The sequence below is a fragment of the Ictidomys tridecemlineatus genome, chromosome 1 (genome assembly GCF_052094955.1).
Source record: "Ictidomys tridecemlineatus isolate mIctTri1 chromosome 1, mIctTri1.hap1, whole genome shotgun sequence".
Classification (NCBI taxonomy): Eukaryota; Metazoa; Chordata; class Mammalia; order Rodentia; family Sciuridae; genus Ictidomys; species Ictidomys tridecemlineatus.
Genome location: NC_135477.1, coordinates 106627912 through 106653767, shown reverse-complemented (window position 1 = coordinate 106653767; position 25856 = coordinate 106627912).

The window sequence follows — 25856 nt, the reverse complement described above, 5'->3', positions numbered from 1 at the left end:
ACATGGCCCACAAATAGAGTAAGTCTCTCTAAATCCAATATGGTATACACTACACAGATTCCTTTATGATACCCAGCTGGAAATAAACTCAATATTATATAATAAGCCATTACTCCCAAGACAAATCTTCAAGAGATAGCCATTTACTAAGAAACCCATCCCCACTCAAAAAAAATTAATACACTGGCAGAGATTCCACCAGATGCACAAATCTCTATATAGAAATACAAAATATATATGAACAACCAAGGGGTTACAACATCTTTGAAAGATCATAACTCTCTAGGAATGGATTCCAAAAATATCAAAGTAGATTAACCTCCAAGAAAAAAAAATTTCTAAAATGATTTTTAAAAGCCTAAAGAAATTCAAAAAAATATAAATAAATATAAAAACAAAATTGGGAAGGAAATGCAGGATATACATGAGAAATTCAGCAGTGAGATTTCGAAAAAGAACCAATGAGAAATGTTAGGGATAAAGAATTCAATAGGTCAGATAAAAAATTCAGTTGAAATCTTCAAAAATACATGAAATTATGCAAAATAATATCATGATTTGAAGACAGGTCTTCTACAAAATCACATTCAGACAGAAAAATAAAAGATTCTAGTTAAAGAAGAGAATATTCAAGATCTTTGGGACACCATTAAAAGATAAAATGTCTTTATCATCAGCATATCAAAGGGTGAAGAAATAAACATTCGAGGCATGGAAAACTTACTTAGTGAAATAATAGAAGAAAAATTCCCCAATCTTGGGAAAAACATTTAGAGTAATAGCAGATTTTTGAACAGCAGCCTTGTAGGTTAGAATGACATTGAATTATGTATTTCAAGTACTGATAGGAAGTAATTGCCACCTAAGATGACTACTATGGCCAAAGCTCTCATTCAAGGATAATTAAAAACCATCAATTCAGAACCACCAGAGCAGTCTTACAAAAATTGCTTAAAGGAGTCCTATACTCACAAGAGGAAGGAAAATAGTAGCATTATGATCACATGTGAAAGTATAAATACCACAAAAAAGTTGATAAGTAAATAAGAAACAGAAAAGACTCAAACATTTATCAATGCAATAAATCATCAAGCCACAAATATAAATGAGAAAGGAAGAACTGAACAAATAATATTCAAAACAAATAGAAGAAAGTCAACAAAATGATAGGTAAAAGTCCATACATTTCAATTATAACTCAATGTACATGATCTTTTTTTTTAAGAGAGAGAGAGAAAGATAATTTTAATATTTATTTTTTAGTTTTCGGCGAACACAACATCTTTGTTTGTATGTGGTGCTGAGGATCGAACCTGGGCCGCACCGCACGCATGCCAGGTGAGCGTGCTACCGCTTGAGCCACATCCCCAGCCTGATCCTTTTTTTTTTTTGAAGGGAGCATTTATTTTATTTTTATTTTAAGGTAATGAGAATTGAACATAGAGTCTTCATGTCAGCTTTTGGGGGAGGGTATTTATTTAGTTAGCTCTTGTTTTAATTTTTTGTTTTTAGATATACATGACAGTAGTGTTATCTTGACATATTATACATACACAGAGTACAACCCATTCCAATTTTTATCTTGTGGTTGTACATGAGGTAGAGTTACACTGGTCGTGAGTCATATATGAGCCTAGGAAAGTTATGTCTGATTCTTTCTACTATTTTTCCTATTCCCCTGTCCCTCCGTTACCTTCATTGCCATTTGTCTAATCCAGTGAACTTCTTTACATTCCCTCCTTACCCTCCCTTGTTATGGGTTAGCATCCATAATCAAAAGGGACAACCTGCCTTTGGTTTTTGGGAGTTGCTTATTTCAGTTCTTAAATTAAAAGAAATACATTTAAGAAAAAATAATCAACAATATAGTATCTATAAGAAATTCACCTTACCAGTAAAGATACATAGACTGAAAATAAAAGGATGGAAAATGGCGTTCTAAGCAAGTGGAATCTAAAAGCAAGCAGAATAGCTACATTTATGTCTGAAAAAAAATATAAACTTTAAGACAAAAGCTGTCAGAAGAGATAAAGAGGATAAAAATCAAAGGACTGATTTATCCAAAGATATAACAATTATAAATTTATATGCACCTAATAATGGAGTACTATTCAGCTGTAGAAAAATAATAAAAATATAGTCAAAATGGATGGAACTGGAGGACACCATGTTAAGAAAATTAAACCAGATGCAGAAAGACCAGTATTGCATGGTCTCTCTCATATGTGAAAATGGGAAAAAAAAAAAAGTTGACTTGAAAAGAAGAAGAGTGATTACTTGCAACTGAAATGGTACCATAGGGATCAGGGTGAAGTCAGGGGAAAGTGGATGAACATGATCAACATGTATGTATGGAAGTATCAAAGTAAATTCCATTAACCTGCACAATTAATGTGAGTTAACAACAACAAAAAAAATTAGAAGAGAAAAAATAGAAAAATTCACTATTGTATAAAACACTTAAATTTCACATAAATTATGATTCCATCCAAAATGTTGTTTTTTGTTAAAACATGACAAGCAATAATTAGAAAAATCTTAAAGAAATAACAGCATTGAAGAAAGAAAAAACCCTAATAAAATATATCATTTAGTTAAAAGTAAGTAGAATAATGTGTCATGACAAGGGAATTGGTTGGGAAATGAATGGAAAAGAGAAAACCCTAAAACAAACCCAGAACTTACAGAACTTACTATACTATAAACACAGTAATTAAATCTTTAAGAATAAGATATTTAAATATATATATATATATATACACAGTACTTTGAGGAGCAAGGAGAATATGGATCTCTAATCCATTTTCTATTTTAAAAATAAAGGATAAATAATAAAATCACTGCTATAAAATAATGTGAAAGTACCAGAAGAAAATTTGTGTTATGTAAAAAGTAATTGTAGAGACAGGAATTGCCCTCAAGGAGACATAAATCTCACAGTGACAAGACAAAACTCTGATATATTTATTTAAGTAAAATGTTGTCTCGTTTAGAGTTTACATATTAAAGAAAACTCATTCATTCATCCATTCATTTATTGAAAAAGCATGCATTGGTCACACAGTGTATTCCAAGAACACTTCTAAATATTAGAGATGAATAAGTGAACAAATTAGATAAAAATTTTTCCTTGTGTGGCTTTTTTTTTTTTTTGTTAGTAGGGATTGAACCCAGGGGTGCTTTACCACTGAGCCACATCCCCGGCCCTGTTTTATATTTTATTTAGAGACAGGGTCTCACTGAGTTACTTAGGGCCTTGCTAAATTGCTGAGGCTGGCTTAGATTTTGTGATCTCCTGCCTCAGCCTCTCAAGCTGCTAGAATTTTAGGTGTGCACCAACATTACTGGTTGTAGCTTATTTTTCAATGAGAAGAAACATATAAGCCAATTAAAAAGTGGCTATATAATACCAGATGATAATAAGTTCTATGAATATAATGAAGCAGGAAAAGAAAATTAATAAAATATTTGTTTAATAAATTAAGGAAATAGTACATATGTAGTTTTATCAAGAATATGAAGAAATGCTTATTCTGTATATTATTGGTGGGAGTATTCATTAGCACATTCCTCTTTGAAGAGGAACTTACCAAAATCTATATTTTGTTTATCTTTTGACTCACTAACACTACTCTGAAGTGTTTAAAAATCTATTTGTGCATAGCTCAGATATATGTATACAATATTATTTTTACAGCATTATTAGTACTGAAAGGGGAGACAGAAGACTTGAAAGCAAACTTGAGTTTCCTTAATGGATAATTTGTCAAATAAAATGTGAACATCCACAGAAAGAAAGACTGTATACCTCTGTTAAAAAGAATGAGTAGATCTATTATGCTAATCTGAAAGTCTCTCCAAGATATAAAGCAAATGATAGCACAGTTTGTATGCATTGTCCCACTGGTACAAAAGAAGATGTGTCCATATGTTTGCATATATTCCTAGAGTGTTTCTGGAAGGATACACAAGGTTATTTACAGGGGATAGAATAGAAGTCTTAACAGGGAAATATACTCACTTTTTCTTGTACATATTTAAATTTTTCACAAAGAACATGGTTATTTCTGTAGAAATAAGAAATAAGCTAAGCGTTGAGGCCAGTGTTCATTTTGTGCAAAACTCAAATTTCTTCATGAGGACATCGCTTTAGTTTAGTGATCAAAGTAAATATCGAATGTGTCCTAGGAGAATAGCCAGTACAAGCAAATTGTGCCAATGAATCCTCTGTGGGTTCTAAATTATATTTGCCGAATGACTATCGCAACCACATTGAAAGTATAATTAGCAAATTGTTATTTTAAAGTACGATTTGAAAAAAGAGACCACACCACAAACAAACCAGTGTGAAATTTAAATGATACAAAAACTTTAGGGCATGACATTGACACATAACATATGATATGGTTACATGTCTAAAAATAACTTGCACATAGCATTTGTAGATGCATAGTTTCATATTAATGCTTTCTTCACAGACTGTTATTCGTTCAAGGTTCATCAATTGGGAGTGAATCTGATTCTCATGACCTCCAAATTTTATGAGATCACTATCTGACTCTCTCGTTAAGGCTGTATTCAAAAAGCTATAATCAATTCTTACCCAAGTATATAGCCATTGTGCTACTGAAAAATTCTGGGAAATGACTTTGGTTCACTATATGTTGGAATGTATGTGGACAGACACAACAACTGCTCTAAAGCTGACAAAAAAAAATGTTATTTTTCCAAATGTGGAAAAAATGCTTAATAATGAGGAACTTGAATAATTTGGAATCAGATCAAGCTGACAATCCTCTAGTGATGAGGGTCTAAAATAGCATATTTTATTTCAGGTAGTAATAAAGAATATATGGGAAAAAAACTAATATTTTCCTTGATTTCAACTAATGCTGATAAATTTTTGAAATTCCATGTTTTTCTTATTTATTCAAAAACCCATGAGAAGAAATTATCTCAATAGAGTCATGACAAACCCATAAAAAGATTATCTGAAGATTATCTGATAATTTGAATATGTACATAAAGATGCAGATAAAAAGCTAAAGAATATATAGGTGATTTTTATATCTTATGAATGGGTCTCATTTAAAGGTAATATTTTTCACATGAAGCTTTAATTAAGACTGATAAATTATTTGTAAAGAAATTGCACAAGGAGTATGTGAAGAATGATCATTGCATAAACTGAAACATTTCAACTCAATGAAGAAAAAAGTAATGAATTTACTTAAGAAACTTGAAAAAAAAATCAGCTTGAAAGATAGGAAGTGTAGACTTATATCTCAGGAAACCAGACATACAAAGTAAGTTATTCTTAATGTAGAAACTGATGAGTTATCATCTATATACTTCTCCACACAACCTATAATATATAAAATAATTTCTTTATGGGATAGGTAAATCCCAGCAGATATGTATTACTTACAGAATTTAAGAATTTTGAGGTGTTATTTCTTATCCAGAGCCATCGACTTTTCTGACTTGTAACTGTAATCTATTTTTATTATACATATCTTTGCTGCTTATATATTTAATATTTTTCAACAGTAACCTTTAAAAAATTCTTGATTGGTCAATGGGCACCAAATTATAGATAGGAGGAAAAAGTTTTGATGTGCTGTTGCACAGTAGGATGGTTATAGATTTAACAATGTACCTGTATAGTTCAAAAACTTAGAGCAAAGAATTTTGAATGCTTTGCCATAAGAAATGACAAGTGTTTTCCCTGATATGTAAGTGCTAATCACAATAAGGGTGGGCTATGGAAGAACAAAGTTACTTTGGATTAGGTAGAGGGGAGTAAATGGAGGGAGGGGTAAGGGAGTAGGAAGGATAGTAGAATGAATCTGACATTATTACCCTATGCACATATATGACTACCTGACCAGTGTGAGTCTACATCATGTACAACCAGAAGAATGAGAAATTATACTTCATTTATGTATGATGTGTCAAAATGTATTCTCCTGTCATGTATAACTAATTAGAACAAATAAAAATAAATAAATGATAAATGTTTGAGGACATAGATATATTAAATCTGATTTAAACATTATGTAATATACACATGTATTGAAATAACATATATCTCATAACTATGTACGATTTTTGTTTTTATCTATCAATTAAATTTTAATTTAATAATTATCTGGGAATTACCAGGTTCAATACCAGAAGGTGATACTCTCAAACAAGATTCAGACAGATATTGCAAAAGGATCAACCTACTTCTTATAAAGTGAAGATTTAACCTGAATAGGAGAGTTTAAGAACACCAAGAAATTAAATTTTAATCCAGAAGAGTGTCAATGTTGCTTAGAAAGTGAGATATTTGTACATATAACCCCCCAAAAATTTCTGTATGAAACTTAAGGCTTTTAACACCTCTAACTTGACAGGGAACAACATGGATAGATAAAGAATGCTACAATTGAGATATTCCTTAGACCTGGGAACCCATATACCATGCCAAAAACACAGTATGGTTCAAGTCTTATCAAATGGTGGTAACAGAGTGCAGATAGACTTCTTGCTCTGAGCAGGATTAGGTTCATAAATTGATATTTTCTTGGGAAATTGAAAAAGACAAGTATCAAAGAATTGAAGAAATCACAAATGCCCAATGCTTACACAAGAAAGTTCTAATTTTATGATCTAAAATTCAAATCAAATGTGACTTCAACACATCTTTTTGAAATTACCTTGTATTAATTCTAATCTCCCACTTTATAATCTAACCAAATAAATTTTTACCATGTTTTTTATGTGTTAGAATCATCTGTGATTTTTTAGGATATTTTTCTATATCTGAATGTTCTCTCTCTCTCTCTCTCTCTCTCTCTCTCTCTCTCTCTCTCTCTCTCTCTCTCTCTCTCTCTCTCTCTCTCTCCCTCCCCATCTCCTAACAACACATTCAAATAAAATAAATCATTAACAGCCTGTTTGAAATTATCAATCAGGTTTTAAAAAAAAACTCACTGAGCACCACTTTGGATTCTATTCCTTTATGCTATATAAAACATCACTTCATATTTTAAATAATAAAAAAGGTTAATTTACATTTTGTCCTCCTTCAAGGGAAGAGTACATAATTATAATCACCTTATGCATGTTGGCTCAATGCTTCATATAGAATGTCACAAAAAAGATTTTAAAAGAATAAATATTTATTAAGAATAATTTTTCCATAGTAGGTGGGGTTAGGGAAGAATGAAGGAACTTTGGATTATGCAGAAGGGAGTGAGGGGAGTGGTGGGTTGGTGAGGATGGGAAGGATGTTAAAATGAGACAGACATTATTACCCTATATACATTATTACCCTACACTACTGGCATGACTCTGCACCATGCAGCCAGAGGAATAAGAAGTTGTGCTCCATTTGTGTACAATGTGTCAAAATGTATTCTACTATAATGTATAGCTAATTAGAATAAATTAATTTTTTAAAAAAAACATTTTAAGCTTACATTATCAACAAATTAGTCATATGTTAAACCAGACTGAAACAGAAAACACAGGCAATGAATTCCTGGGCATCATAATTATAGCCTGCACTGTTTCTTTAATATGTAGACTCAAAACCAGAAGGAAAAAATATTAACTCTCTTTACTTAAAGACTCAAATTAACTTTGCTAAGATTTTCAATTTCCTTGAATGCTGAGTTGGAATATTAACCAGAGAACTAACTACACAAGACTATGATTCAGCACTGTCTCAGCCCTTTTCTGTTGCTATTGCATTAATGCTTCCACTGGCAAATACTGAGACTGTAAATAATCAAATAATGACTATGATAAGGCAGTTAGATGGTATAAGCCATGTCAGAACAAATCAATATTCGCAAAAATCACTTATCTGGAGTCAGTGTACACTTAACAAATCCTGCTTGTATTTTAGGGCACTCCACTGAAAACAAAGAATATTCATTCAAGATGCAGAAAATGTTACTAGTCTTCAGGGGTTAATTGAAGGTGCACTGTCAAGGATGGTATATTCCAGATAGTCCTTGCTGGTTTTTTAAAAATCTGTTTGCAATGTTTTTGTACATTTTTATTTTCTTTCAAGTGTGTATTTCTCTCCGTGGAGAACAGATCCTCCTGGGCCTTTAAAAATAATTTGATTCTTAATACAAAATCTCAGCAGTCTTGAGCAGTTCTGCAACACAAACCATAGCATATGGGTCAAGATTGAAAGTACTGCAATGAGGAATCAGAATTCTAGAGAGGTATGATTTGATGTGCAAGAGGCTATAACATGAGGATCTTTGTAAATGATGAGTTAGTAACATCCCTTTTCAGTGTCCATATCATTCTCTCAGGTATGGGGTTGCTCCTTTTAGAAATAAAGGCTTTTTTGGCAAGCTAAGCAATAAGAATATTGTGATTTTACGGGAGGTAATAAATCTAAACATACATTGCTGATATCCAGATTTAACAAGTAGGATAGTAATGGGAATTGCCTTTGTTGCCTTGGAATCCTATTTAAATGACAATTTTTAAAGGCATTTGGGATATATAAATTCTAGGGTGTCATGCATACTGACTGAATAACAACAGCCTGACCCATAGAAAGACATCCTTGATCCTGTGAGGATCAAAACCATCTGAACATCTTGACAACATAGCAGACAAATTCCTGGCCTCAAATAATTTCCAGTTAATCCCTGGTAAATGCAATGAAAAAGAATATAATGTGGGTGCTTTATGTATCCAGCAGCATTGTGGACAAGAGCATTTTATTTAAGAATGAACACATTCATCACTCCACAGTATAAAGAGGTCTAATATTTTTAAAGGTCCAATTTTTTTTACAACTAATGTCAGTTAGAAAAATTTAATATTTTTCAGAAGGAAGAGAACAAGAAAAGTTTCAATAAGAAAGTCATCATTCTACTGTGGAATACAAAAAGTATTTACCAGTTGACAATGTTGATTGCTACCCCAAAAACACCTTGTCACTAGTAAACTGATAGTGTTACAACTTAGGAACTGAATTTGCTATTCTACAGAACCCCTGCAGACTGAACAAAGTTTACACACCTCTAGTCTTTATATTTATTTTGAAATTCTTGAGTTTGCTCATATTCATCTCTTTTCTCTGTTTTGTATAAAAAAAATTAAAACAACATAATTTCTGCTATAAATACTTTTAAAAAGATTCAAAATGATAAGCATGCTTTTAATGTAATACAATTGCAATACAATTATGGTAGAGGAAATAGGGAAAAGGAATTGCTGTAATGAACAGAACCACATTTTTCAAATAGTATCCAAGCAGGCAGGCACAAAAATTGTGCTGTGGCTATAAATGGATACTCAATCAAGACAGAGTTTTGAAGATAGAAGAAATGATAATATGAAAGAAGATCCAATGATAATAAAATAAAGAGGGTGAAATTGTTGGAGTGATATCTTTATGTACTCAAGAGAGCATGTGTTCAAGAAAGCATATGCTCGTGTGTGTAGTAGGACATTAGTCTCAGGCTAGGTGTGCAAAGATAACTCACCTAAGAACAGGAAGGACCAAGAAGATGTTGGCACAGCACAAAAGTAGATAGATGAAACCAGAGATCCATATGGTTCTCCCTAAGATTTCATGCAACGGAAACAAAGGATATCAGATAAAGAGGAAGCTAGGGAAAGGAAATTTTGGAAATGTAAGGAGAAAAAGAAAGATGTGAGAGGCAGCCTCCAAGGTATCCACTAATGATCCTACTTTGTTTGTTTTTGTAACCTCTTCCCTTGGGTGGTAAGCTGGGCCTAGTAATTCACTTCTAATAAACAGAAAGTGGTAAAAGTAAAGGGATGTCACTTTAAAGTTTAGATCTAAAAATCACTGAGACTTTAGTCCTTCTCAGCCTCACTCTAGGGAAAACAAACTGCCATGTTAGGAGCTGTCTTTGGAAAGGTCCATATAGCAAGAAACTGAATTCTTTATCCCCAGGCCTATGATGACCTAAAGCTGTGAACAATTGTGAATTTAGAAATAGATCTTCCTGCAGTGAGGTCTCAAAAGACTTTGGCTCTGGCCAGTGCCTTGCTTGAAGCTCTATGAGAGACATCAAGCTATACTTCATCCCAATTTCTATCCATAAGAACCTCTGGTATAATTAATTTTGTTGCTTTGAGCTGCTGAATATAATGTATTACACAGAGATAGATAACCAATGAAAAGGCGTGAAATGGTTATCCAGAAAAATATAAAAGTAAATTAAATGGACTAGGGAATTGTTTTTAGTAAAAATTAATGGATCACATCAGATTTGTGATGAAGAATTTCAAGTGAGATGGTTTTAATGTGTGTTGATCTACACGTATGAAGATACATATTTAACTAGGCTTCTCTACGAGAAATAAATAGGACAAAATGAATGGAGGGGAAAAAATTTTACAGGTTTGCAAGAAAATTAGTACAATGGTTGATTGTGGCATTTTATTGGCCAGAAGGGAAGTGAGGATATAAAAAGAGAGGAAAAGAAAAATTTTGAAAAATAGATTACAGTCCCTGTGGTGTCAAAACACTTGGATTTAGAACCCTAAAGAAAATAAACTAGAAATACAGACCATGGTGGTCAAAAACTACAAAGTTTGAGATTGAGATTATTCGAGGGGTTGCCTAGGTAGTGGCACAGACTATGATATAAATTGGAAGTTAGTTTCTGAGTATGGTGAAGAACAGGATCATTGAGGAAGAAGATATCTAGAGACAGAATACAGAGGAGAAGATAAATATTAAGATTATTAAAACATCACAGAAATTAGATATAGGAAGTGTGAATTAAGAGTAAAAGTCTTCAAGAAATTGCTAAGTGACTTACCTATTGATAGAAAACTGCAACAAGAATAGGTAGGAGATGATCTGATCTCGTGGAATGAGAAAAAAAATTTGCATTTTCCAAGAATCTGGATAAGTTTCATCATCCAAAAAGTGTCAGGAAGGATATTTCTAAATGCATTCATAATTATTCAAAATTTGTCATCATTGAATTATTTGGAATAAAAATACTGAGCAGTTCCCAATCTTCCCAATTTCCTCAAGAAAAATATTTCCTGAATGCTCAAATTGGGGATAATTGTCCTCAATTAGCATCTTATAACTCTCTTTGGGATCTTTACCACTATGTTGGGGGTCTATTGTGTGGTCTGTGCCCTCTGATGAAACTCTAAATCTTGGCACTATAAAGACACTGGATGTTGCATTTGAGTCATACATTCAGCATTAGACAGTACTTATAACATATTAGGTGATTTTTAAGTTTGGATATAAGGAAAATAAAGCTGATTTTTTTTTCAGAACACTTTAAAGGCAAACACATAATTTAGTTGTTCACCCTTGAGAGCTATTGAGGGCATTAGGTCTCTACCTATAACTATTCATTTAATCCTAACCATCCCTAGTATTACTTCATATCCTATTATTCCAGATTAAGTAACCAAGAGAGAAATGATTGCTCAACATCACACAGTGAGGAACTGGGAGAACCGGGATTCAAATCAAAGCAGTTGGACCGGAATTATTTCATCCATTCACTCATTAAAGTCAAACTACATCACAGTGTTAAAAAAAATTTTTTTGACACGGGCCTGCACATGTCAAAAAAATAAAATAAAGCTTTTGTGAATGGTAAGAGAATGGAGAGACAATAATAGATAATCAAACATTTCATTGATTTCAAAGTGTTTCAACAACCAATGATGAGGCTTTATATATTTCAAACCACCTCAGAGATGCATGAACAGGTGAAACACTGAATAAAAATATCGATATTTCCAGCATCATCAATCACTGAAAATGAGTCAGCAGGCTTGCAGCAATATTTGGCAATATTTCTAAAATTGATCATTTGAACAAGGGAGGCAACATTAATGAGCTGGATATGCCTAATGATATTTGACTACCATTGAACATATTCTGAGGGAAATGAGGTTAAGATGAAATAAAACTTGTTCCATTTATAATCAAATAAAAGGCTACAGTTTAATATAATATTTATATTAGATCATTTCAGCAAAATAAATTTTAACTTTTTAATATTATTTGAAAATGTAACATTCATCCTTTTAAACTTCCATACATGCTTTTAAATAGAAATTTTATATCTCATCATATGTAATATGGCAGTAAATTTTTTTTTACTGTCCAGTAAATAGCACATAGTTATATTTTCCTCTCATCCCCACATTGTTATCTAAGACTTCATGGAGATTGCAGTTGCCTGATGATATGAAAAGAGGATGGTTTAGATTGTTCTAACTTTTCTTCTAGGATTACAAGACAGATATGAGAGACAAATTTATTAGTGATTATGGAATAATTAAGATATCTTATTAAACTACACTGTAGCTTACTACTTTCCAAGACCTGTTTTTAAAGATTATTACATGAGAATTGTCTGAAGAAAAGTAGTTTGAAATTCTTAATTTCACTGGAGGCATACAAACATACACAAGAAAGAAAGAAAAAGTGCAGATGATTCTTCAGGATCCCAAATGCTTTTTATGAAACAATGGCTGATTATGTCATTATTAAGTTGTTTTACCACAGTACTAAAATGAGTAATTCAGATTTGTGGTAAATAACTGAAATACCAGCCATAAATTACATAAGCAAATTCATATGGTTATGGAATATTTTTAGAATTCTAGATTATTTGGAGAAAGCTTGATGCCCTACTCAGAGAACACATCAAATAATGGATAGTATAGATATTAAAAAGTAATAACTAATGATGTTTATAATATACTGATAAATAGAAAGACCTTACAACTACTTGATTTATATTGATAAAGGCAACATGTTTCAGCTTAGGTTCATGATATTTAAGCTCAGATAGATGTAGCTAACACTTCCAGTGTTAAATACATCTTTGAACATTTAATTTCTATTTGCAGTTGTATTTCCCCCAAGTAGAGCCTTAGAGTAATTTTGCATATCCTCAGCAGACTTTGCAAACCACCATCATTTCCTTTTATCATTTTTGTCTGAGAAAGCAAAAGATAAATAATATGATAACACTGGTGACAGAAGAAAGGCTTCTTTTATAAGAGTGTGTGTGTGTGTGTGTGTGTGTGTGTATGTGTGTGTGTACTATACATGTATGGATATAAATGTATATATGCTAAGAGCCACAGCCAAGTAATATGATGCATGGCACTTTTGGTTGTAAGGTGACGCCAGCTAGCCATTGAGATGATAAGATTATGTTAAGATTTACATTCATATGGATATTGGACTCCTGCTGTTCACCTGGGCCTGCTACAGGACCCCTGGAGAGTTCCCATTGGTTGGGGAAGTACAGTAGGAGGGAATTCCTGGGCAGGAAGTTGTTCTGGGGTTCCGGTAGAACACCACCATGTGGGTGGACCGGTTTCTTCCCGGACGGGGAATTGGCAGCATTTTCAAAAATAAAGTTTTGTTCCTGCTTGAGTGGCTGGTGATTCTGTGCCCAGCCAGACTGCGGCATATATACGCTTATTATAAAGCTTTTTTCATATATAAATGAATATAAATAAATACATAATTTAGTTAAAAATAAAGGAATAAATACATGAAAATAGGATAGATGCAAGAAGTAAAAAGAAATTTGAAGAAATGTTACCAAAAGAAAAATACTAGAAGTTATACAATTATATATGGTATGAAGGTAAAAGGTGTATAGTATTAGAACTGTAATGTCAGTTTTTTCAATTGTTTCTTTTGTTTCAACTTCATTGATTTCAGCTCTGATTTTAATTATTTCTTGTCTCCTACTGCTGTGGGTGTAGATTTTTTATTCTTTTTCTAGGGCTTTGAGATGTAATGTTAAGTCATTTATTTGTTGACTTTTTCTTATTTTAAGAAATGAACTCCATGCAATGAACTTTCCTCTTAGAACTGCCTTCATAGTGTCCCAGAGATTTCGATAAATTGTATCTGTGTTCTCATTCACCTCTAAATTTTTTAATTGCCTCCTTGATGTCTTCTGCAACCCCTTGTTCATTCAGTAGCATATTATTTTGTATCCAGGTGTTGAAGTAGCTTTTATTTCTTATTTTATCATTGATTTCTAATTTCATTCCATTATGATCTGAAAGAATGCAGGGTAGTATCTGTACTTTATATTTGCTAAGAGTTGCTTCATGGCATAGTATATGATCTATCTTAGAGAAGGATCCATGTGCTGCTGAGAAAAAAGTGTATCTGATCATTGAAGGATGAAATATTCTATATATGCCAGTTAAGACTAAGTTATTGATTGTATTATTGAGTTCTATAGTTTCTTTATTCAGATTTTGTTTGGAAGATCTATTCTAGTGATGAAAGAGGTGTGTTAAAGTCACTCAAAATTAGTTCTCCCCCCATATGTGATCTCATTTCCCTCTCTTGTGGCTTTTAAGATTCTGTCCTTATTCTGTATTTTTATTATAATGTGCCTTGGTGTTTTTACAATCATCTGATCTATTGTTTCACAACTTAAAACAGAAATTTTGTTAATGCCCAAGTGCCTAGGTCCTACTTCAAACCTAACATATCAGGATCCCCATGATGGGACTCAGAGAGAGGGATGAAATGTGCAGGTCTGGTTAAGAATCTCTAATGGAATATAAATTCATGATATACCCAAGAGAGTGAATTCTAATTCTTAAGAATCATTTAAAATTTGTTATTTAGTAATAAAAGCCAAAAATCCTGAAATATTTTCATCATTGCCTGAAAGAATATTGTAGTTTAGATGTTACTCTACTATCAGATGACCATGATGCTGCACATTAATTATATCCTATTTAATTAAAAACAATTACAATTCAGAAAATATCAATATTATGTGTAATAGTTTAGGAATTATGAAAACCCTATTCAACGGAACATAGTGATGGATAGGAATAAAAATCTTAATACAAACTGATTTTCTCCCTGTAATAAAATCTGAAAGCAGGCTCCTTATTTTCCCAAAATTGCAAGCTAGATGATGACATATTTACCTAACTTTTTCCAAGTTTTTAAAACATTAGAAAACCATATTTTCCTCTACAATTGAATTCAAACATACATGGCATACTGATATATTTTATTGCTCCTTTGTGTTTGGCTTAACAGTGCATAGTGGTTAAAGTTAATGTCACTAGACTCAGACCAATCAGCTAGCGTCTGCCAATTCATAAACTCATGGAGCTCCTTATTTCAGAGCAGTGTTCTTCTATGTGGACAAGTAGCTATGTTCTCACTCTTCATTCCTCCACATTCATGAATGGCTAAATATACTAAGAACTGTTTAATCACAAACCTTGATTTTACTATTTGTTTCCTATTTGAGTCATTAGCAAAAGACATAGTATTGAATAACAGCTATTCTGTCTTGTAAGACTTTTCGAAGCTGTGACCCCATTTTGTTTACAGCACTGTATACCTTACTAAATTTCTTTTCACCCACCACCTGACCTCAAATTTTTAGTGCTTAGGATGGAATCCACAAGCACTTTACCACATGTTATGATTTAGATGTGAAGTGTTCCCTAAAAGCTCACATGTGAGACAATAAAAGAGGGTTCAGAGAGGAAATGATTGGGTTGTGAGAGCTTTAACCCAGTCAGTGAATTAATCCCCTTATGGGATTAACTGAGTGGCAATTGGAAGCAGGTGGGATATGGCTGGAGGATGTGGGGCATTGGGAGTGTGGTTTGGGGATTTATATTTGGCAAGTGGAGATCTCTTGCTCTGGTTTCTGATCATCATGTAAGCCACTTTGATCTGACACATTCTTTTACCATGATGTTCAGCCTCATTTCATACCCCAAGGAAGAGAACCAGCCTTCTATGGACAAAGACCTCTGAAACCATGAGTCCTCAAATAAACTTTTCCTCTCCTAAGATTGTTCTGGTCAGATTTTTTAGTAAAAGTAGTGAAAAAGTTGACTAATATAGAAATTGGTACCAAGAAATGTGATCATTGATTTAACTAACCTGACCATGTGGTTCATAAAGTTTGGGAGCATTTTGGAATTTGGGGGAAGAATTTTGAGATTTTTAGCAGAGCAAATTGGAAATGCTTTAGATTTTGTAAGCTGAGCTTAATGGCCAATTCTGGTGGGAGCTCAACAGACTTATAGGCCAAAAGGACTGTGGACAGTGAAGAGGATTTAGAAGAAAATAAGGGCAACATTGGTAATTGGACTAGAGAGCATTCATGTTATATTCTGGCTGAGAAATTGCTGAGGGCCATTACCAAGTAGGAATGACGCATCGAAATTTCCTTGCCAAGCGTACCCCATGCTGCTTAGAGGACATTTGATGGAACATTGCATGCATGCTTTAATAAGGTGACCTTGCTCAAGGACCAAGGCGGATCTGGGTTTAGAGCTGATCAGGTTTGAGGAAGTAACCGGCTCCTTGAGTTTAAGGCGTTGCCAGTTTAAGATAATGGGTTTTAGGGAAGTTGGCGGTTGAAGATTATTGCTGGGATTAGGGTGTTCCTGCTGCTTGTTCCCGTTGAGTTCTCGTGAGATTAAAATGGGATTTGGAGATAGCCTCGTGGAGTAGGTGGTTTGTGCGGGAGACAGCAGAACGCTATTGCCCCTGGACCTGTGTGGAGGTGGTGTGAGAGCTGGAATAAAGAATTGCTGTTTGAACCTACAAAGCTGTGAATGCCTCGTGATTCTGGTGCCAAGCCGAGACATTGGCTTTTGGCAAGAAATTGCTGCATTTTGCCCATGTCCTGAGACTTTCTTTGAGGCTGATTTTAAAAACAATAAACTACTTCTTTTTTTTCCCCCTTTGGCACTGGGGATTGAACCCAGAGGTGCAAAGCCATAGCCACAGGCTTTTTTTATTTTTTTATTTAGACATAGAGTCTTGCTGAGTTGCTCAGGGTCTCACTGAGTTGCTGAGGCTGGCTTTCAACTCACAATACTCCTGCTTCAGCCTCTTGAGCTGCTGGGATTACAGGTGTGTATCAGCGAGACTGGCAAAAGTGGTGAACTTCTTAATCTGGCAGAAGAAATTTATGGGCAGCAAAGCATTCGGGAAGTGGCGTAGATATAGCTACGGCTTATAGCCAAGTTTATTGTGATATTTAGGAGAAGAAAGCAGAGCAGAAAGATTTGAAAAACTTGGACTTGAAAGACAGGAGTAAAACTGGGGCTAAGGAAATTGCAGTTGTTAAAGATCCTGGCTTTTAGGGTCTGAGCTATGAAATCAGTTGATATCCTAATTGGCTTACCTCTTAATGTGATCTGCTGGGGTTTTTTTCTTGCAGCTTTTAAATTTCTATTTTTATTCTATGTATTAGGCATTATCATTATTATGTGTCTTGAACAGAATTTTTTAACTTGCCTATTTGGGTTCCTGTCTCTTGTATTTAGATTTCGACCTTATTCCTAAGATTTAGAAGTTTTCTGATATTATTTCATTGAAAAGATTGTGCATTCCTTTAGTTTTTATATCACTGCCTTCATATAGATGATTCCTAGATTCTTAGACTTGGTCTCTTAATGTCATCTCAGATTTGTTGAATTTTCATTATTTCAGCATCATTTCTTTATTGACAACTTTATTTCCAATACCAGGTGTATGGGTGTGTGTGTGTGTGTGTGTGTGTGTGTCTGTCTGTCTATCTGCCTGTCTGTTGTCTTCAGGACTTGAGAATCTGTTTTCAAAATGGTCTAATCTATTGGTGATGCTTTCAACTGAACTTTTAATTTGACTTATTCAGTCTTTTATTTCCAGGATTTCTGTTTGGTTCTTTTTCAGAATCTGTCGCTTTATTGAAATGATCTTTCACTTTCTGTTTTTTCTCAGCTGATTCTTTACATTTCTTTATAGCTCAATGGACATTTTTTCATTATTTAAAGAATACTTTATTAGTTTCTGTAATCAAACCCACATAAATGGGAACTTATATATTAAATACAGTGCATTACCCCTGTACAAATTGAAAAAAAAATTAAGTTCAACATTTCTAGACCAATATGGTTTTTAATTTCTGTATAATGCCAACTCAACATGGTAAACTGGGATACTTTTTCCAAAGTCGATAGCATAGCTAAAGTTTCCAAAAATTCAAATTATATATATAAAGACCAATAATGGTAATATGTTATGCATCAATAGCAGCAACAGCTTTTCCAGGTTCTACAGACATCTGAACAAAATTATAGAGACACCCAGCACACACCATTAAAAGGGCCGGAGGGGTGGGGGGTAAAAAATAAAAATCAAAACAAAACCCGAGAAAACAGCAAAGTTCTGTAAATGGGCATTTTAAGTATGAATTTTCTAAATTACTTCTCCAATGTTTCCTCCACTGTGGTGTCAACTTATTCCAGAACATTATTGGCCGTAGATCACCCGGCATCATATCAAACAGACTAGAATACCTGTACCTTAGATTAACATATCCTGCACACTCTGAAATATACACAGGATACCCTATACTGAATTAAATAGCATTGGATACAGTGTTGCCTTCAGGAGCACACACAAGAGTATAGCCCTGTAACAGGGAATTACTGGGCCACTAAGTCACAGACAAATTAAAGAACATCTCCTTTGACCAGACAGAAAGCTAGTAGGTACCTATAAAAACCAAAGATCAAAGGGGACCTCCTAGAATTATATTAGAGTCAAGGAGGTGTAGGGCTGCTGTCTCTGAAGTGCACAGGTCACAGGTCAGTGGGCTTGTGTCTAGGTTCACTAGTTGGTGGTCATTGTCTCTGGGGTGCTCCTCTGTAATCCCTTCTGTGAGGTTTTATGTATGCAGTTCTCACCTAGCTGTTTGGGGTGATCCGTGGGAATTTTCTTCTGTGGGTTCAAGCATTTGAATGAAAATTGAGTTAACTGGCAACACTGAGTCTTGCAGCTGTGGACTTTCCTAGAGGTGGTGGGGCACAGGATCTACTTCCCTGTTTGCTATGGATTTCTCACTAGCCAGTTCTTATTCCTCAATCCAGTGACCCAAGTCTGCAGGCTTGGACGGTGCTATGCTGCTTCTGCAGGCAGTTTCTGTTAGGTGCAGTGGCACAGGATGCAGGGCTCAGGGCTGTAACATTGAATGCTACGGAATGCTGTGTGCCTCCTCCCCTCCACAGGGCCTTACTTAAAGTGGCATAGAGCTTGGTGGCCAACAGCAAGTCTAGGACCAGTGTTTGCAGGCTCTCTGTTGGTGATCTTGATACAGAAGCTTCCAATGGTGCAATGTATTGGTAACGTTTTAAACTGAACTTTTAATTTGACTTTTTCAGTCTTATTTCTAGGATTTCTGTTTGGTTCTTTTCAGAAATGTAGATCATCAGTGTAGTGTACTACCCCTGTGACTCGTTTGGGGTTAATTGGCTTACCTGCATCTGAACTTCTACTGCCCATTGCTGTGAATCACAGGTGCCTGATCCCTCTGCTGGGATGTCTATGGAGCAGTGCTGTTTAAGCACGTAATGGCTGTCTGTAACTGGGTACACTGCAGGGACAGGCTCTTTGTTGGTCATCTGTGGCATGGAAGCCTCTTCCCTGGCTAGTGCGGCTCACTGTGGTTTTACTCACCATCATGGTGGGGGTATGAGGTCAGTTGACCTGTTTTTGCCTGAGTTTCTGGAGAATCTGTGTGGGGTGTTGGGCTGGAGTTAGCACTCCCCAGCAGTGATTAGCTCTAGGGTGAGTTCCACCACACTCACTTGTTAGTGGTGTAGGGGGAGGGGATTTAAGTAACTTTCAGTGAACAGTGATCCCTCTACAAGTTCCTTCTAGTTGAATTACTGAGATATCCCATTTCAGAAGTATCCCCTCTGGTTTTATTTGTTATTATCTGAAGACAGGCAGAAACTGTTGATTTAACTTCTAGGGAAGCTGGCTAGCTACAAAATGGCTGCCCTCCCTAGCACAGGTTTCAGCCCACAGTTTGGGTTAAATTTTGTGATCAACTTCACTCTCTTGGCTGCCCCTATTCCCTTTTGACTTAGTCGGCTTTTATTTTACTCTGCTCATATGGAAGCAAACATATGGGCTTTTTCTCTCCTTTCTGTCAGGGTTTGGGGTCAAGGAATTCTGTCCTTATTTTCTGCTCTGGTAAGCAAACGCCAAGTCCCTTCAAATCTTAAACTGTCCAATACTGAGTTTTAGAGTATGACTCTATCACCCACCTTTCTGGTCAGCTATTCTTTCACTGCTTCCTTTCTGGGCTAAGGAGGGGTCAAGAGTCACAACCTAGATCCATTCCACCATCTTCATTTCCTGGTAATCTATTTTTTGAAGCAATGCCTTTTCTTTCTAAATTTGGATTTAGACTTCATCAATATCAATCCCAGTAGCAACATTTTCAAGACTTCATGAAAATTTATTGTACTCTCTTCTAATAAAATGAAAAAAAGCACTTTCCAGTCACAAAGCTCTTTCTTATATATGCCAAGAACTAAATCAGATTCTTCACAATATTGATTTATACAAATAAATTGTAAAGTATCTAAAAGATGGGATAATTACAGAGATGTTATCTTGTTAATCAAAAGATGATTTTACTTCCTGTTTTAAGAAAGTGTTTGTCATTTTATTTATTAGGAGCTATATTTACAATCTTCTTGAAAGTAATATAACTTATAACTGTTTATAAAAATAATGAAAGTTTAAATAAAATTTAGTTCACCAAAAATTTCACTGTACTTTCCATAACATACTGTGTTCCTTTAAAGACTTGTGAAACTTTTCAAAATAGCATTCTCAGCATCTGGGAAAAGTAGATTGCCAACTAACAAAAGCCAAGCATATACTTCATCTTTTCTTTTTTGTCTCTTTTAGCAAAGCTATCAAACCAGACCATTCATAATGCATGTGATTCTCTTAAAGAGATTCACATCTATAGTGTTTGCAATGAGAGCTATTCATTATAAAGGTAATGCCGAGTCACAGTATTTAGAGTACCATTTTAATCAGTTGTCTTGTGCTTCAGTAATTCTTTTTGAGCCATTTGACATAACTGTAAATCATGATTATAATATTAAGTAAATTGTATAAACAAATATTTAGCCAAAAAAATCCATCAAATAACGTAAAAGATAAGTTAATATAATAGTATCACATATGAAAAATTAATGCATATTCACTGTTTTAAAATAATTTAAATATTCAAGAATTTCCATGAAAATCGTAATCTTATATTTGGAATTTGGAATGATGTTTAAAATGTTTAGTTTTCCTTTCTCCTGAAACTAGCATGTTGCTTCAGGATTCCTCAATTATCGCCAAGGACAAAAGGTTCCAAAACTTTGAAAAACACAATTGTAACATATGTTCAAATTCCTTTTGGTTATTTATCATCCTAAATTGAATTTTTGATGGCCCAATCTTTCCACAGGTGGCTGAAAAAGTGCAACTGTATCTTTTGGTTTGTATTACAAATGTTTATTAAGATGTGCCCAGAGTTCCAGATCATCAAACACTATTCAATTTTAAGATTTTATAAGTGTCATGCAATTTACCTGTTTCGTTACAATCCTCTCTATGATAGTTCATGTAAAAATTATGGAGGTGCTCACATTGATTGCTCTAGGATTATTAGTTATGTTTAATACAAGTTTTTAGAAGACCTTTTATGTGTTTTGTATTCTAAATGGAAAATGGAAAAGCCAGGTTCAATAATCCTGTGAAGACAGGCCTCTAGGAATACTTTAGTGGTTGAACAAAGATGTGACATCATGTAATATGGTTTTTGATGATTCAGTAACATATTGCCAACCATTGATATTCTTTTAAAACCTCACAAGTTACTATAAAAATAAATGCATATAAAGACAATTTGTCTTTTTTCAATTAAAAATTAGTTTCCTCCCAAGTCCATGTGTATTTACTTTCTTTCTGGATGGTGAGGGATCTTTAATCAAACACTCTGAGATTCACATTACCTTTGCCTAAACTCCTTTTCTAAAGAGTTAGCTGATCAGACTAGCAGAAAAACAAGGGTGACAGAAAACTGGAAGCATTGAAAACATAAGGAAAATGACAAAATAATTTGACATTTTAGTATACTTTTACCCAAATTTTATCTTGAGGAAATCATAGCTCAGACATTTTTACCCACACTTCACAGCTCAGTAATGTTTATTGCATGAGACAGGAAACTTTTTACTTTATTATTTATTTATTTATTTATTTATTTATGAACCAGGGGTTGAACCCAGAGACATTAACAACTGAGCCACATCCCCAGGGCTTTTTATTTATTATTTTGAGAAAAGATCTCACTTAGTTGCTTAGGGCCTCGCCAAGTTGCTGAGGCTGGTTTTCAATTTCCAGTCCTCCTGCCTCAACCTCCCAAGCCACTGGAATTGTAAGCATGCAAAACCATGCCCATCTAGAAAATTATTCTTTCTTGATAAAGTACTTATGGCCTCTGGGACTTTATTCAGCCCTGTACCCTCCTCTGCATCATCACTGCCCCGACCTTCTCTTATAAGTTTCTCAAGGAAAGATTCAAAGGTAATAAAATAATACATAAAAAGACATTTCACTCTATTTCATTATGAAAGATTGTTTTTGAAGGTGTTTTTTTTTTTTTTAATTCAGAGACATTACTTTCACATACATTTGGTGTTTCAACAGGCAAAAAAATAAAGTCTGGAAACCTCCTTCTAATTGGTGCCAGAAGAATAAATCTGACTTATGAATCTTTAGTAATGAGACTTATAAAAGCTAATATACTGGATCATTGCTGGCTCTCTCCTAATGGTAACTTGCTATGCTATCCATGAGACCATGATGCAAATATATTTTAAATTTCTCTTTTAATTTTCCAGTGGCTTCATTCATTCTGAAAGTAAATGTAATATTTTAAAACAGCCAAATCGTTTGAACATGAGTCTCAAGAATTAACAAGACATTAACTATCTTGGGTCAAAACAGAAGTATGCTACAAGGTGATAAGATTAATTTTCTTGTGTGGCATATCTGACTCAAACAAACAATGGTTAAACAGAATTTAATATAAATAGATGATAGATGATAAGTAGATAGAAATATTTCTCAACACTGCCAACATTGCTGAAAGACGTATATTGTGCAATGATATTCTGTGCATGTTTACTTTTTAAAACCAATATTATTACTGCATAATCAGATTCTTCAACCATTTTCTAGATTTTAGTACATGTGAATTTCCACCAAGTTATGGCTTACAAAGAGAAGAAAATATGAGTCCTTCGTCATGGAAGGTTTGTTACCTATAAGCCCAAATGCCCTGGCACACATCCACAAAGATTTGTTTATTTCAAACATCAAACTATGAGCTAAATGATTCATAGCTTACTAAGAAATAAGAACGCAATGACTCCTCTAAATATTTTTTTTTTTTACTTTCTGGATGTTTTTGTCAAAAGAATATTTTTCCAAGAAAAAGAACAACAAAAACACCAAGAGCATTATCAATTTTCAAAGAATTAGTTAAAATATAAATGATGCTACTCCCTGGTATATTGAATAAATATTTAAAATATTTAAAACTGTATTAGTTGAAAAAGCATAAAATAGTAAAAACTTAATTCTCTTCATTTTCCACAAATTCACTAAATAAGTGAAACAGTTGGACTGTCTGTTCTGTGTCTTCAGGACTTAAAATAATATTATTTGGCCTAGAAATGGTTTTAAATGGTGAGTTAGCCTATCCTCAGGTCAATATCAAACACTATAATTTCTATAAGCATTCTGTATACTTATAAATAAATATAAAGCAAAATGTGACCACCTTAGAAAATACTCAGGGAAGATGAGTTTTTTTTATTTTTTAATCCCAAGAACTTCATTTGGAGCAGTTTATACTCAAGAGATTCGGTCCATATATGGTGATGGTGATAAAACTGACATTTTTTAGGTATTTTGAAATATAGAAGATAGAGATATTGAAGTAGAGGTCAAGAAGAATTCATAGGCCTCAGTTTTGAACACAGTTCTGCACCATAGCAAGGCAAAAATTAAATTTCTGAAATGTATGCATTTGAATTTTGGTATCTTCACCTTCCTGAACCCCAGCTCAAGGAAGTAAAATATTATGGGCAGCATTAGTTGAGATGAATCATTCATCAGTAAGGACTGTCTGCCCAGGCATCTGTGTTGGCAGCTGCCAACACCACCTTTCCTCAGCACTTCTGAAGGGAATCTGTCCAGCAAACCTGTTTGGTATTCAGAACAGAATAGTCTTTGAAGAACTTTATGTACTCCCCAAAGGCTGTTTTTCATTCTCAATCCAAAGGACCTAAACTTTCTGGCAGATATTTACTTTAATCTTTTCAGTCTGCTGTGGACTACTGTAATTACCACAAGTGTACAAAGTAATAGAAAAGTAGCCTTTTGCTTGTTTCACCTGTATTTATTGACTTTCATTTCAACTGACTGCCCAACTGTATTGTTCATTTGCTGACACATTCTCTCTCTCTCTGTCTCTCTCTGTCTCTCTCTCATTACTCTTCCCCTTCATTACCAATAATTTTCACATTTCAATTAACAGCACTCACACACCTAAAAATCATATGGTTGATTGCAAAGGAAATAAGGTCATTGCAAAGCAGAGATGGAGAAGGAGTACTCTCTTTTACTAGCAGTTAAAAAAAAAAAAGCAACAGGAGCCTAACATTCTATCAACAAGAACTACAATTTCTTCTTAGAAGAGTCAAATTAAACACATTTATTTGTTCAGCTTTTGATGGATATATGGGTGTTTTCAGAAGCATCAAGGTCGAGTATGCACATGCTGTGATCAACCGTGCAGTATTGAACACTCTTTTCAGGGGTTGCTTTTTACTCCCAAGTATCAACAAATATTTCAAATTATTTTGGAAATAAAATATCCATACTTTTAGAGAGTTCCACTCCACAATGGGGAAAAAAATTAGTCGACCCTGAGAACTGGTGTACACTTTAGCCAGAAAAATAAGGAGAAAGCCAGCAGCCACAATCACAACTCAAAAACTCAAATGCATCTCCTGTCCCATTCAGGAAAGGGGCAAGACTGAAGGACAAGCATGTCAATAAAAGCTTATTAGTGATGATAAATCACTGGGTTCCTGAGTAGGACTGCATTCATTTACAATTTAAGTTTCTCAATAAGAAATTAATTTGCTTTCTAATCTTGTCATGTATTTGGTCATAGTTCTATTTCCCTTGAAGAATATCCAACATTATCTTTTAATAATATTAATTACCCTCTAAAAACAATTAAAAATGCATGTTCTGTTTTCAACGGAAAGGTAGATGCCACAAAGAAGTATTTCATAAATAACAAGCCAATCTCTTAAAGCAAGGTAACAGCAGCCTGCTGACATTGTTTGCAATCTTTGCACAAGTAGGACAAAAAAATCATCTTTTCAGGTCCAGGAAGTTCTGAGTTTCTTTCCACCAGTGACAGTGGTCAGAATGCCGCACAAAATGGTGGAGATGTGCTTATCTGTGTTAGTCACCCTTTGTCACTATTAACCAAATGCCTGAGAAAAATACCTTAGAAAAAAGCTTTCATTTGGGCTCATGGTTTCAGATGTTTTAGTCCATGGTCCACTGGCTCCATTGCTTCCGTCTGAGATGAGGCAGAACATTATGGCAGAAGGGTGTGGTGGAGCAAAACTGCTCACTTTGTGGCAGCCAGGAAGGAGACAGTGAGAGAGAGCAAGGAAAGGAGCAGGGACAAGAAGGACCAAACCATGACACACCAGTAGTGACCTGCTTTCTCCAACTCTGCCCTATAGCCTACGGTTGCCATCATCTCCCAGTGGTCCATTCAGCTATCAATGAATTAAAATCCACTGTGGAGATCATAGACTCATCATCTAATGACTTCCCCCAGAGCCCCACCTCTGGACATTGCTGCTTGGGTCCAAGTCTTCTTCAACACATAAGTTTTTGAGGGACACAT